We start from the raw sequence: 12,419 nt of genomic DNA, 5'->3' as shown, positions 1-12,419 counted from the left end.
GCTATCTGCCTTAGTTTGAGAGAGGACATTAAAAAGGTAATTGAAACACCATAACAATACAAAAATAAATGGCAAATTAAATATCTTGTGAGCCCTACAGCAATAAAGAGAAGCACCACACAATAGTCTTGGTTCTAAATTCAAATCATGCCGGAGTGCATAAAGAAGGAGAAAGATAAGATAAAATAATATAAAAATAGAAAGAGAGACATCAACTTCAATATCTATACCAAAATAAAGATGTCAAAAAAACAATCAATCAATCAATATATATGTGGAAAAGTGATTATTTTGTGCTTTTTCTTGCTATTATTTTTAATACATATTCTTAATTTATATGCCAATATATAATTATCTTAATTCATTTTGCATTTATGCTATTGATTAAACTCTCACTTACTTTTTGTATTTAAGTAAAATATTTTAAAATTTGCTTCATATATATATTTCTTTTTTATACTTAGACTAATTTCTTTTTTTGTTGTTGTTTTTTTGGTCACACCCATTTGATGCTCAGGGGTTACTCCTGGCTAAGTGCTCAGAAATCGCCTCTGGCTTAGGGTGACCATATGGGACGCCAGGGGATCGAACCGCAGTCCTTCCTTGGCTAGCGCTTGCAAGGCAGACACCTTACCTCTAGCGCCACCTCACTGGCCCCAGACTAATTTCTTAATATTAACCCTATCTCATCTTAAAGTCTTATTTGAAAATAAATTGTTGATACCATTTCCAAGCTATTGGAACCATCACAGAGCATTGTTTTAGTCTTTAAGTGTACTTATTTTGAGTTAATTTGGTAATTTGGTAATTCCGACTCTAATTTGGAAGTTGAATTAAACTATTGGTTTTCAAAATAAAGTACAAAAGTTACAACTTTTATAAGTCACAAGCTTTGCTCAGGGCTAATTCTGGTCTCTATGCCATTTTTTGGAAAGTAAATGTTATATGATTTTGTTATATTGGTAGTTTATAGAATGTGTACTTATATATTAGCATGGTTTAAATATTCCTAATTCTAATTTCTAATACACCACAAATGGCATATGGCAAGCAATCTATATCTATCACTTATTACCTGAAAATTTGTCTTTTATTTTCCTAAAAATTATATTTATCAAAAGATAAATATAATTTGGCTTCTTTTATCTTTTTCTATCTATAGCCACATTTCTAATCTATTCTACTTTTTTTTTTTTTAACCTGGGCTACACTTAACAGTGCTCTAGGGACCCTGAGGTGCCAAGGATGTATCTCTGGGTCACACACATGTCAGCCATATTCTCTCTACCTTTTGAGTCAAATCCTGAAACTCCTATTCTGTGTTACTTAATTTTAAGTTTTTGTTCCCCTTTCTAAAAATACATGACGCAGTTTATTAATGTTTACTTTGTATTGTCCAATATAAGAATATTCAGAGCTACATGTAAAGGTAAAATTTTAGCTGAAGATTTTAAAAGTAGCCAAGGTAATGCTAACATGCTATGGTAGTAATAAAAGTACCTTTTTAGGCATACAAAAACTCAAAAATAATACCCACTTGCTTTTCCTGGAGAAATAACTTGAAAATACGTTGTAGTTAACCAAAAGCAAATAAACAACAAGCAACCAAATAAACAAAAATACCAAATTCAGATACAATATAGAATGTTACAAGCTAGAAAATATTATTTAAAAATAGGTAATGTAAGAAATGAAACTAACCAGTAAACCTGGTTGATACAAGTATACACATATAAGTCAAAGACTTAATACAGAACCCTTGGTTTCTGATATTTTCATGTTTTTCACATATTCAAAATAAATTTACCAAGAAATTTATTTTAGTCACATTTTCCTCCTTTAAATTTCTTTAGCTTATGTATACTAATGACCTATTGCTAATGTAACGTATTACCCCAACCTTGATGGCTTAAAATATTAGCAATGTTACCTTATAGTTTGAGAGACTAATATTATTTTCACTAAAATAAAAGTGGTTGCACAATAGTTCCCTTTGGAAGCTAGGGGGAAGGATCTATTCTCCAGCTTCCTACCAGGGTACAGCAACATTAACCCTGTGCTACCAACCTCAAAGCCAGTCCTGTGGCATCTTTTATGACCTTTGCTTTTCTCCTTTCATTTTTTTTTTTTTTTGATTCACACTGCGTCCATTGGGTAATCTCAGATTGTTTCCTCCGTTTAAATTCCTCAACAATTCACTTCTGCCAAGTCTCTTTACCTTATAAAATACCATATTTCCATCTTCTCTGGCTCAGGTTAGAGTCATTGTATGGAGAGAATATTATTCAGTTTCCCAAGTCATGTTTTCTTGAGTACTTAGCATTCCAGAAGAAACAAAATTTTTCTTTCTTAAGATTTTTATTTTATGAGACCTGTAGTTACACCCAAATGAAACATGACATCTCCTATATCTTTCAAAATTGTTGAAACAATGTGATATAGGGAATTTGGCTGGTCAGTTAGAATTTGACCCTGATTTTTTCCACTTACTTTCTATGTCTTTGAAGTACCTGCCACCTGGGGGTGGGGGGTTGAGGTGAGGTTTTTTATGTGTGCCCAATCCTTATCTTTGGTCTTGGCTAACTGGCTTGCTCTCCAACATCATTTCATGACTCCAATTATATGCATCAGACCAGTACACTCAACATTCCTTTTTCTTTGAAAGCTTAGAAAGGTATTTTCCCCTCTAGGACTCACAGACTTTTACTACGTCTTCAAGATCATTAGAAGGTGGAGAGTTCTTTTTTGATTCCTTGAACAAAGCTTTAGTTGCTTAGTAGCTTTTCAGTGTTTAAGCACATTGCATCACTGGCAGAAATGTGTTGTTTCTGAGGTTCAAAGACTTTGGAATCAGAATCTATGTGATAGATATCATGCACATAACTAACTTAATGTCATTGAGAGTTATCTTTGCTCAAGAAAAATGACCTAGATGCCTAAATAGACCTTATTTGGGCAGCTTAGCAGGTGTAGCTCAAATCTGTTTTCTAATCATCCACATGTACTCACACATATTTGAGGCATATTCTTAACAGTTCCTTCCTTGAAAAAATTAGTGAAGCACACAGAAATGTATTAACTTTTTAAACAGATATTAGTAGTTTATGTGATTTTATGTTTTAGGGGTAAATTTTTATGCTTCTTTTATTTTTATATTTACACACTATACTCAGTTCAATGACTGAGGTAAATGATAAATGTTCTTGGATGTCATTAGATGTTAGTTTAATCCTACTGTTACCCATAACTTCCATTCTACCATTTTAATCCTATGATTTACTTTCTTTGATTTTGTAACAATGGCTTTAAAGTTTGTTTTAGTGAATTTATCTATACCCTACTTTTATGTTATTTTCTTTTATAATCTGTTAATTTTCTTAGTTATTTAATCCTTTCTGCATTTCTCCAAGTATTTTGCTTTCTCTTCTTAGCAATTGCTTCTTTCTGTTGGGAGAAGCCACACCTGCTCAGGGCTTACTCCTGGCTCTGTGCCGAAGCATCACTCCTAGCAATTCTCAGGGCACTATATGTGCTGCTGGGGATTGAATCCAGACTAGCTATGTGCAAGGCAAGCACCCTATCCGTTGTACTACCTTTCAGATCCCTTGTCTCTCTTCTCTTTCCTTTTCCACTTTTTTCATATACACAGTTTTATACACACTTATAAATTAAAGAGTTAGAGTAGCTAGTTAGACAGATAGAGATATCTAAGTAGACTTTTGGGTGTTTATATGTGGGCCAGGTTTAATTTACTTTAGAATTTTGAGACTCCAAGGATCCTCGACAGGAGCCTTGACAGGAGACAGGGCTTGTTAGTGACACAGACAACTTGGATAATCTTATGGCAAATGACACGAATAAAAACAAGATCCTTTTCCACTATTTGTGTAGAATTTTGCCATCAGAAAACACAGGTGGTGCTAAAAACCCATCCAGGAGCACTTTGCAGTATTTCAGCACTGATGGATGAGCTCAGGAGCCAGAGCTCATTGGTAAAAGTAAAATATGCTGTTTTGCACCTAATTTCTGAGCCTGTCAGGCAGAATGCCAAGGTCTGGGTGATGGCTGACACTATGGGATGGCCGTGAGATTTCATTTAGTTGTAAAATGAGACCATAGAGCTGTGCAGTTGGGCTATGCAAGGTGGTGTTTATAATGATCCTTGGAACAGGAAGAACCCTTCAAATTGTGACAGAATTCTGCTCTCAGCCTTCTAAATTCTAATTTCCCCCTCTCTGTGACCTTGAGCTTTCAGTTTGTCAGTTTGTTTGATTGACACTGAAGGTGTCATTACTTCTGTAGAACCCCATCTTCTTCAATGCAGGTAGAGAGTACAATGGGGGCAACTGAATTGAATCAAATGAGTTGAATCTCAGCAGCACTGCATTACCTTTAGCCCAAGCACCAAAACTTTCAGGCCCGTACCTCCAAACCACGTATTGGGAGTAAGCCCTGGGTCCTAGAGCACTTCTGGGGAGAACATTAACACCCCCCCAAATACCCAACTTACCTAATTAGAAAAAGTTATTATAGATGTTTCCAAGAGTATGTGGATTGGAAGAATTGTCTTTGGGATACATACCTCTCAGTACCTTTAACATCTTTCTAATTTCTCTCCTTTGTCATTCTACTCATCGAGGCATGGCTTTTTCCCTCCATATGATCTGTCAGGAGAGTCACATGATTTCCTGACCATTTACTCATTGATCTCCTAGAAATCTCTTCCTTTTCACAATATGATGCCAGCAGTTCAGTTTATACATTGATCCCAAATGTTACAAGAAGCTTGTGATTTTAGATGTCCTAACCTGACACCTTTGCTGATTTGAAGAAGCTATATCGATGGCCCTTTCCATCAAAGATAATCGAGCAAGAGGTTGAAACTCTGCAAAGACGACAGTTTAGTTTGTTCACTGCTGTTTAGTTGACAACCCAAGTTCTCCTTTACTGTGATGAGTCTTTAAATAGTGATTTAGGAATTATCTTTTTGGAAGTCTTCCAAAGATTTCTTACTTCTAACTTCTGCTTCCTGGCCATCTTTTTCCCCTGGTATTTTATCACAAATGAAGAAGAAATAGGAGAAATAAGTTACATGTCAGTGCTGAGAAAAAAGTTTCATTGTATGATCTGCCATACAATGGACTTAGTTTGTAATATCAAAGGATATAACTCCAAATATCATAATTCTAAAGTTTCCAATCCAAAAAGATCATGAGCACAAAGTCAAAAACCCTCTGAGGAACAATATACACATATAAAAATTCCTGATATATAAATCTAGAAAAAACAACTTTATTAAATGTCTTTACTTACATTTAAGATGGATTTGCATGATGAAAATATAAAAATACAACAGAATTTTCTAAAACTAATTTATATTACAAAACATATTAGGAGAATTTTATCTTTTACAAATGCAGATATATAAATGAATGTTTCTTCATTTACTGCAGAAGATTTAACACTCTTTACCTACAGGCATAATACTTACAAAGCTAATATTTTGATAATGTATTTTCAAGGAAATAAATTACCCCCAAATATAGAAAACAAATTAGAACGCTCTAAAACTCTTTTCATGATTTATATCTTCATTATTTGAAATAATATAAAGATAAAATACATAATTTTTATATAACAACTTGAAAGATAAAAGCACTTTAACAACTGGAAAGATGAAAGCACTTTGTAAGCATTTATTTGAAAGCTTAGTAAACTTGGCAAAAATTTTTTTAATCCCCTAATCATAATGACAGATGTGAAAGTAGATTAAAGCTTATGAAAGTAAATCTCAAAGTTTTTTCCCTTTTTCTTTTTTTTTTATTTACCAAGAGCACTGGGTGAAAAATTCAAATGAGAGTACTGGCCACTTGAAATGCAATGAGAAAAATCTCCTGTTTAAAAATATATCACTGATGTACACTAAAATTTTGGCTCATGAAATTTTAAGATCTTTCAATAAATTATAACATTGATTAATTAATTCAGCTCTTTTCTTGAAGAAGTCAGTGAATTTATAGGTAGCAGTTTGAAAATAATTATGTACAGGGTAGGCTAAGAAGACATGTAATAATAATGCAATTTACTAACGAACAATGTTTCCATATAATTTGGGACTATATATAAATACAAGTGGTTTGGGTTTCTGTATACCCAAAACAACATAAGTGATTAGGAAAATGTAATAGGAAATGCCATGTTAGTGTACATTAAATCATCAAAATTCGAAACCAGCTGTAGCTAGAGAGATAGTAAATGCTGCAAACTTGGGTTTGCTTTCAGAATCACATCACCAGGAATGATCCCTGAGCACATGGCCACTAGTAAGCCCTAGGCATTGCCCTGGATGTGGCCCTGAAACAAATAAAATCAACAATGCTATGTGGTAAATAACTTTAATGCAATGCCCTAGAAGAAATATGAAACTAATGTTTTGAGGTGTGGGATTTAAAAACTAATGATCAAGAAATATGGCCAACTCTTGTGGAATTACCTCCAGACAATTGATCTTGATCTCTCCCTGTAAAATAGATTTAAAGTGAAATAGTGAAACTTTTGGTGGGGGATGGGGACTAATTAATGCTCAGCGACTTGTGGTTCATTCTTGGCAATACTGAGCTTTGCTCTGTAAACCAGATTGTTCAATATTTGGATCTGGCAATGCAGAGTTAGTTACTTTGACCCAGAGTGGTAGGGCCATCCACACCACCCTGGTGATACTCATCTCAGTAATTTATTGTTAGAAAATGATTCTGCTATGAGTAGTAGTAGTAGTAGTAGTAGTAGTAGTAGTAGTAGTAGTAGCAGCAGTAGCAGCAGCAGCAGCAGCAGCAGCAGCAGCAGCAGCAGTAGTAGTAGTAGTAGTAGTGATGGTAGTAGCAGTAGTAGTTGTAGGAGGAGTTGTAGTAGTAGTAGATTGAGGAGTAATAATAGATTGAAGAGATAATGCTTATTCCTAACATACCTATATAAATTGAATTTGTGTTAACCTATATTATCCTTTATATCAGGGGTCTCAAACTCAATTTACCTGGGGGCCACAGGAGGCAAAGTAGGGGTGAGGCAAGGCCGCATAAGGGATTTCGCTTACAGAATATTCGCAATAAAAAATCGCATTAGTGATCTCAGATGCCAGCACCCTTCTGCCTCTCTACTCTGCTGTCCTGCATTTTCGGCCTGATTTCACCCTTGGTGCAGCTCATCAGCCAGCCTGCCTTCCTGTGAACTTTCCAGGGAGTCTGCCTTCCCGTGAGCCTTCCGTGGAGGTGAGTCGACACGCCCAGAAAGGGAGGAGCCACTGAACTTCGCTGGATCTCAGATGCCAGCACACTTCTGCCTCTCTACTCTGCTGTCCTGCATTTTTGGCCTGACTTCATCCTGGGTGCGGCTCATCTGCCAGCCTGCCTTCCTGTGAGCCTTCCGTGAAGGTGAGTCGACACGCCCAGAAAGGGAGAAGCCAGAGGAGCATGGTTGCTCCGCTCCCCTTCGCGACGGTGCACAGCATTTAGCCGATGAATACAATCACAACACGTAAAAAAAACACGCAGTACTAGTGTGACAATGGGGAAACAACACGGGCCAGTGCCAGACATAGAGAATGAAGATGGCAACTCTGATGACTTGAACATGACCAACCACCTAGTCAGTCTCTCAGATAAGGAGTTTAGAGTTGCAATATGGAACATGTTCAAAGAACTCAAACAAAGTATAGAAGAGAAAACTAAAAAGAATCAGGAGAATATGAAGATAGAAATGAGAAAACTCCAAACAGAAATTTCAGATCAAATAACAGGTCTGAGAAACTCAGTAGATGAATTGAAGAAAAACATGTTTGAGATTTCCCACAGGTTAACAGCAGCTGAGGATAGAATCAGTACACTGGAAGATGAGATACATAACAATTACATACAGCAGAAGAAATTGGAAAAAAGCCTCAAAGCAAATGATCAAACAATGGAAAAATTACTCAAAGAATGGGAACAGATGAAAATAGAAGTCTATGATAAGCTCAACAGAAACAACTTAAGAATCATTAGAGTCCCAGAGACTCAGGAAGAAAATCTCCAGGAAGAATCAACAGTCAAGAACATCATTAAAGAGAAACTACCAGAGATAATGAATACATGTGATCAAATCCTGCATGCCCGAAGAGTGCCAACTAAAAGAGACCCCAGGAAAAAAACACCCCAAGACACATCCTAGTCACAATGACGAATCCCATAGATAGAGACAGAATTCTGAAAGCAGCAAGATCGAAAAGAGAAATTACATTCAAGGGAACATCCTTGAGATTTACTGCAGACCTGTCACCAGAAACACTCAAGGCCAGAAGGCAGTGGTGGGACATAGTGACAAAACTCAATGAAATAAATGCTTCGCCTAGAATACTGCACCCAGCAAAACTCACTTTCAGGTTTGAAGGAACAATACATAGTTTCAGAGACAAACAACAGCTCAAAAACTTCACAGACTCAAAACCATTCTTAAAAGAAAAACTGAACGGCATACTTTAAGACAAGGCTTACCAACAGACACACCAAACTTTAATATAAAGATGGCACTAACTCCCAGGACAATTCTTTCTCTCAATGTCAATGGACTAAATGCACCAGTTAAGAGACACAGAGTGGCTAAATGGATCAAAAAACTCAATCCAACCTTCTGCTGCCTACAAGAAACGCACCTGAATAGTCAGAACAAACATAGACTCAAAATAAAAGGCTGGAGGAAAATCATCCAAGCAAACAACACCCAAAAAAAAAGCAGGAGTGGCCATATTAATATCAGATGATGCAAACTTTATACTTAGGAAAGTTGTAAGGGACAAAGATGGACATTTTGTATTAATCAAGGGATATGTACAGCAGGAAGAAATCACCCTCCTAAACATATATGCACCGAATGAGGGGCCAGCAAAATATTTAATACAACTGTTGACAAATCTGAAAAATAATATCAATAACAACACAGTAATTGTGGGAGACCTCAACACGGCATTGTCAACACTAGACAGGTCAACCAGACTGAAACCCAACAAGAATATACTAGACCTGAGGAGAGAAATGGAAGAAAAATGCCTAGTAGATATATACAGGACACTCCACCCCCAGAAGCCTGGATACACATTTTTCTCTAATGTACATGGGACATTCTCTAGGATAGACTACATGTTAGCACACAAAACATACCTCCATAATATCAAGAGGATAGAAATTTTGCAGGCTGCCTTTGCTGACCACAAAGCCCTGAAATTATATATAAACTACAAAGGGACACAGAAGAAAAATTTTAACACCTGGAAGTTAAATAGCCTCATACTGAATAATCAGTGGGTCCGAGAAGAAATCAAAGAGGAAATCAAAACCTTCCTGAAAACAAATGACAATGGAGACACAAATTATCAGAACCTATGGGACACAGCAAAAGCAGTACTGAGAGGAAAATTTATAGCTTTGCAAGCACACATCAGGAAAGAAGAAGGGGCATACCTGAATAGCTTAATGACGCAGCTCATAGAATTAGAAAGTGCTCAACAAAAGGATCCAAAAATAGGGAGGCAGAAGGAAATAACAAAGCTGAGAGCAGAAATCAATGAAGTAGAAACCAGAAAAACCATCCAAAAGATCAACGAAAGCAGAAGTTGGTTCTTTGAAAAAATAAACAAGATTGATAGACCACTGGCAAAACTAACAAAGAAAGAAAGAGAGAGAAACTTGATAACTCGTATTAGGAATGAAAAAGGAGAGATCACTACTGATATGGTAGAGATTCAAAGGGTAATCAGAAACTACTTTGAGAAACTCTATGCCACTAAAAATGAAAACCTGGAAGAAATGGATAAATTTTTGGAATCTTATAATCTTCCACGATTGAATGAAGAGGATGTAGCATATCTAAACACACCCATTACTATTGAGGAAATTAAAAAAGTAATCAAATGTCTGCCCAAAAACAAAAGCCCAGGCCCAGATGGATTTACTAATGAATTCTTTCAAACCTTTCAAGAGGAACTACTACCAATCCTGGCAAGACTCTTTCATGAAATTGAAAAAACAGGAAAACTTCCAAATAGCTTTTATGAAGCCAACATTACCTTGATACCTAAACCAGACAGAGATGCTACGAAAAAAGAAAATTACAGACCAATATCGCTGATGAATGCAGATGCAAATATCTTCAACAAAATCCTGGCAAATAGGATTCAATGCCTCATTAAGAAGATCATCCACTACGATCAAGTAGGTTTTATTCCAGGAATGCAAGGCTGGTTTAACATCCGTAAATCTATCAACATAATACACAACATCAACAGCAAGAAAAATAAAAATCACATGATCATATCAATCGACGCAGAGAAAGCATTTGACAAGGTCCAACACCCATTCTTGATCAAAACTCTCAGCAAGATGGGAATGGAAGGAACCTTTCTCAATATAGTTAAGGCCATCTACCACAAGCCAGAGGCAAATATTGTCCTCAATGGAGAAAAACTGAAAGCCTTTCCTCTAAATTCTGGCACAAGACAAGGCTGTCCTCTCTCACCAATCCTATTCAACATAGCACTGGAAGTACTCGCTATAGCGATTAGGCAAGAAAAGGATATCAAGGGAATCCAGATAGGAAAGGAAGAAGTCAAGCTCTCACTGTTTGCAGATGACATGATACTCTACTTAGAAAACCCCAAAGACTCTACCAAAAAGCTTCTAGAAACAATAGACTCATATAGCAAGGTGGCAGGCTACAAAATTAACACACAAAAATCAATGGCCTTTCTATACACCAATACTAATAAGGAAGAAATGGACATTAAGAAAACAACTCCATTCACTATAGTGTCACACAAACTCAAATATCTTGGAATCAACTTGACTAAAAATGTGAAGGACCTATACAAGGAAAACTATAAAACTCTGCTCCAAGAAATAAGAGAGGACACGCGGAAATGGAAGCACATACCCTGCTCATGGATTGGCAGGATTAACATCATTAAAATGGAAATACTCCCCAAAGCACTGTACAGATTTAATGCGATCCCCCTAAAGATACCCATGACATTCTTCAAAGAAGTGGACCAGGCACTTTTGAAATTTATTTGGAACAATAAACACCCTCGAATAGCTAAAGCAATCATTGGGAAAAAGAATATGGGAGGAATTACTTTCCCCAACTTTAAACTTTACTACAAAGCAATAGTTATCAAAACAGCATGGTATTGGAATAAGGACAGGCCCTCAGATCAGTGGAATAAGCTTGAATACTCAGAGAATGTTCCCCAGACATATAATCACCTAATTTTTGATAAAGGAGCAAAAAATCCTAAATGAAACAAAGAAAGCCTCTTCAACAAGTGGTGTTGGCACAACTGGGTAGCCACTTGCAAAAATTTGAACTTAGACCCCCAGCTAACATCATGTATGAAGGTAAAATCCAAATGGATTAAAGACCTCGATATCAGCCCCCAAACCATAAGATATATAGAACAATACGTAGGTAAAACACTCCAGGACATTGAGGCTAAAGGCATCTTCAAGGAAGAAACTGCACTCTCCAAGCAAGTGAAAGCAGAAATTAACAGATGGGAATATATTAAGCTGAGAAGCTTCTGCACCTCAAAGGAAATAGTGCCCAAGATACAAGAGCCACCCACTGAGTGGGAGAAACTATTCACCCAATACCCATCAGATAAGGGGCTAATCTCCAAAATATACAAGTCACTGACAGAACTTTACAAGAAAAAAACATCTAATCCCATCAAAAAATGGGGAGAAGAAATGAACAGACACTTTGACAAAGAAGAAATACAGATGGCCAAAAGACACATGAAAAAGTGCTCCACATCACTAATCATCAGGGAGATGCAAATCAAAACAACGATGAGATACCACCTCACACCCCAGAGAATGGCACACATCACAAAGAATGAGAATAAACAGTGTTGGCGGGGATGTGGGGAGAAAGGAACTCTTATCCACTGCTGGTGGGAATGCCGTCTAGTTCAACCTTTATGGAAAGCGATATGGAGATTCCTCCAAAAACTGGAAATCGAGGTCCCATACGATCCAGCTATACCACTCCTAGGAATATACCCTAGGAACACAAAAATACAATACAAAAACCCCTTCATTACACCTATATTCATTGCAGCTCTATTTACCATAGCAAGACTCTGGAAACAACCAATATGCCCTTCAACAGACGAATGGCTAAAGAAACTGTGGTACATATACACAATGGAATATTATGCAGCTGTCAGGAGAGATGAAGTCATGAAATTTTCCTATACATGGATGTACACAGAATCTATTATGCTGAGTGAAATAAGTCAGAGAGAGAGAGAAAAACGCAGAATGGTCTCACACATTTATGGGTTTTAAGAAAAATGAAAGACATTCTTGCAATAATAACTTTCAGACACAAAA

This window comes from Suncus etruscus, chromosome 8, assembly GCF_024139225.1.
Source record: "Suncus etruscus isolate mSunEtr1 chromosome 8, mSunEtr1.pri.cur, whole genome shotgun sequence".
Classification (NCBI taxonomy): Eukaryota; Metazoa; Chordata; class Mammalia; order Eulipotyphla; family Soricidae; genus Suncus; species Suncus etruscus.
This window is presented reverse-complemented; position numbering follows the sequence as displayed.